This window comes from Cupressus sempervirens, chromosome 10 (genome assembly GCF_028749045.1).
Source record: "Cupressus sempervirens isolate cs-2001-9-10 chromosome 10, ASM2874904v1, whole genome shotgun sequence".
NCBI lineage: Eukaryota > Viridiplantae > Streptophyta > Pinopsida > Cupressales > Cupressaceae > Cupressus > Cupressus sempervirens.
In genome coordinates, this window is record NC_143127.1 from 864,621,687 (window position 1) to 864,625,693 (window position 4,007).

At 30.9% G+C, this 4,007-nt stretch overlaps 1 long non-coding RNA gene across 1 annotated transcript; it reads left to right on the top strand.

Moving 5' to 3' along the window:
• The first annotated feature begins 2,596 nt into the window (after positions 1 to 2,596).
• On the top strand, positions 2,597 to 3,319 carry LOC149536754 (uncharacterized). Its single transcript, XR_016357343.1, has 2 exons — positions 2,597 to 2,782; positions 2,918 to 3,319. It is a non-coding gene; the product is annotated as an uncharacterized LOC149536754 (long non-coding RNA).
• Positions 3,320 to 4,007: the final 688 nt, after the last annotated feature.

Genomic DNA, 4,007 nt, shown 5'->3' on the forward strand with positions numbered 1-4,007 from the left:
ACAATCTCTAGAAACATTAAAGAAAAACAGAGCATTATCTTCTCCAAATTTAGGGTGTATGTTTGTGGGGATGGATCCTTGCCCATGACTACTACTTCAGATGAGTTCGACTAGTCCAACCACATGCTTGTGCTCAAATTAGGGAGTACACAAATGCATTGCAATTCAAGTGGGAGACCTTTACCAAATTCTTTGAGAAAGGGGTTTATGACAGATGGCTTTGATACACATATTATGGCAAGCAACAAAGCCAGTGCCCACATTTGGCATTAAACTTTAGATGCTTTCCAATGACATTCACAATGGCAAAACAAATGATTATATTTATTTTTGTTGATTTACTGATACTTTGTAAGTTTTTCTAAAATATGTGTGGCGGTTTATTTTATTTCCAATATCCTATCTATTTTTATCGTTTATTTGACATTAATATATAGAGAGAGTAATAATATCAGACTTTTATATCTTAATCAAATATATTCCCATATTGTTATTGTTATTGTAGGCAGGTAACTAATGTTCCCGATTGTCTACTTCTAATTAATTTTTCTCCTAGAAATGATCAAAACACTAAAGTTCAAAATTGTTTTATTTTTAAAATATTTTTATAATCAATATTCCATTTTTTCTATTGGCTACTGTCAATTTACCCAAGGGTTTTATTATTTTTCCAAACCAAAAAACAACATTTTTTATTCTAGTTTCCTCTAGAAACTTCTCAAGAAGACTGAGAGAAAGCATGGGCAATAGACTAGATATGATCCATATAGATGTATTTGAAGCTGTTGCCCATCCATTTTCTGTTGTTCTATCAAGGAATTTATTTTTGTTGTACCAGCTGAAATTAATTTCCCAAAATTATTATCATTTTCTTCCAAATTTAACTGCAAACTAAAATCTCTGGGCACTGGGTTTGTTGGGATTTTCCATGAAGTAAGATGCTTTCTTCATTCCGAGGAGTCATGTCTCCACCAGATTGTTGAAGTCTTCCCAAACCACAATGCCACTTGTATTTCTCTTCCTCTTGTTACTATTATTTCTATTACTATTGTCCTCTGCCAATAAAACTAGGCTACCAGAATCCAAAATTATGGCAAGAGAAGCTCTCAGGAGATTCTTGGTTTCCCCAAACAGAGGCTTAGTCACTACCCAAACAATAGCTTTGGGAGTGATTTGGGCATATCATATGTTGATTAACATTTTTTGTTGTAGAAATCCACTCTCAAATTACCAGTTGCAAGAAACAATTATTTCGTTCTAGCTAAAGTACTTCAGATGAGTGGTATACCAGAAACCACAAGTTTAGGGAGGATAAATTTCCATGGCAAAAAAATATACTTGTAAACTGAAACAAACTTCCTCACAATTCATAAAAAGCATATATAAACAAAAATAAATCCCTTACTTTACAGTACTAATCCTTTAATTGCATAAACCATTCATTAAATTTCTACCTCACACACTCAACTATAAATATCAGCATGATTTGGTATCTGGCTAACACGATCTCAACCACTTTATTAATCATAAAAAATATTAATGCTTTTTTCTAAGAGAATAAATAGGAGAATTGTTGAGACATCTTTTGTAAATAGAGACCTATGTTATTATAAATAAAATCTAAATTAGAATTATCATGTGATGAGATTTGTTACTAAAAGTAGAAATAATTTCAAAACAAATGAAACATTTAAAATTCTTAAAAGTTGCAAATATTATCGCAAAATCAATTATTTTTTCTTATAACAATAGGCAGGGACTCTTGCTCCTATGGAGCTCTTGTTATTATTCTAATTAGTGCAACAAAGTATTAAATTTTGAAAATAGATAGATAACTTTATCTAATATATTTATATTATAAAAATTAAGCATCTTCATTTGATTGTGTGCAAAGTTCTATATTTACAATAAGAAGAGCTCAAACAACAAAAGAAAAAACAATTACTTACAAAACCAGTGTTTAAGCTAATGTTAAATATATTATTAGTATATTTTTAAAAATGTCTAAACTAATGTAAGTATTAGTAGAATTTAATGAATTAAATAAATGTGGTTATAATTGTAAATTTAAAGAATTATTTATTTTTGTTTTATTATTTGTCATATAAATCATATATAAAATATAAAATGTATCTATACTTTATCTTAGAATAAATTTAAAATCGAATTGCAAATATTAAAACTAAAATCTAGATGTAATGTAATCTTCATTTTTTACCAATAAATCTAATTTTTTAATTATACTTTTCATATTTCTTATAATTTTTTTTGACTTTGTGAATTAATAGGTTAACATAAAGCCTACAATTGAAAATCAATACTCATCCTTGAATTTGGCAATTTGCTTTCTAAGATATACCAATCTTACTCTTATGTAATGCGATGCATTTTGAGCTCGGAAGCATCTATCCAACTGGATTCACTATTTTGATGATTTAATAAATAAAATTAAAATTGTTTTGCAATAACATTCTAATTTTTTTTTTAAATTTAAAATCTGTAAAATGAGAAAATCTTGTCAGCCGGTTATCCAGTGGCTTTGAGCTCTGCCTATAGAAGTCTCTAGCTCAAAAATCACCGAGAAATTAGAACCAATCTTCTCTTTCTTGCAAGGGCCAACTTTCTCTGCAAGGGCCACGTGTCCAAAGCAGGTTAGATTCATTGGATCCCAGAACCAGTTTTTTGACCTCAACTGTTATGAGCCGTTGGATCCCGCGTTGACACACGTGGCAGATGCAGGGCTTCTGTTTGTTAGCTACGGCTTCTTCTCGGCTGCTGCGAGGTTCGAACTCGGAACCTTCCCCTTAACTAGCAGATATGTGCCTTTAAATTCTTACTCACGGAAAAGCCTAAAGCTATCTTTTTTCAACAAATTTATGTTTCTATTTGACTCGGCTATCTTGTTATCTGCTTGTAGAGAAGAAAATTGCAATGGCGGAAATTGCACTGGTGATCGCGGAGGTGTACGCAAGGGATCGGGACTTGGAGAAATTGAAGGCCCTAAAAGATGTTTCTGTTCCGCCCGTACGGCCGTCTAATGACGGACTTTCACAGTGGTTGGAAGCATTCAGTGTTAGAATTCGTTTGATTGAGGAGATCCCCGAGAAAGAAGAGTCTTTCCGAAGGGCATTTTTGGAAGGGCGATTCTCCGCTTGAATAGCCTTCAACCAAAAAATGTTAATGTACAGCTCAAATCACATCCAGTCGATCTTGAAAATACATTTCTGAATCGCCGAATAATCTGGCTTTGTTTGTATATATTGATGTATTTTTATGTATAAGTGAATAAATACAATATGTGAGTAACCTTTTCCATTGACTTTATTTAATCTTTGATGCTTAAAAACCAAATAACTTTTCAATTTTTCTATGGCTTAGAAAGCATTCTCATATGAAGACGTGATTGTATGAGTCTTCAAAAACAACCAAATTAGATTTTTACATGTCTTGAAGCTAGGGTACATCTCGTAGTCAAGAATTAGGATACCAAAACGATATTTAGTTTTAGATATATTTTGGTTTCTATGTCATTTTTTCAAATTGAAGTGCAAACTCTGGTATAATTTTAGATCTTATAGTGCCCTTTCTTTTTTTTCCTTTGTAAACAACATATTATGCAATGGAAAATTAGCAACACAAGCTGATTATGAAGCTTATCAATCCATTTTATCAAAAAAGTTGAATGATATACTAGTCTATTAAGTTTTCATAAACTATAAATACAATATTTCTATACAAAGTTTTATTATTAAGAGCACTTTGCACCATCTGAATATCAATATAATAATGAGTATTGGATAGTTTGAAGTGTTTATTTAGTTGCATGTACATTTTTCATGTTGAAGATATTAATTTGATATACTACTGAATTTGACAATGTCTCTTTCATATTAATAGATTTTTTAAGACCATTTTAGTTAGATTATAGAGTTTTAAAGTACATTGGGTATATATTATTGAAGGTGCTCCATCATTTTCTATAAAAGCAACAACAAGAGGGTGTTGCA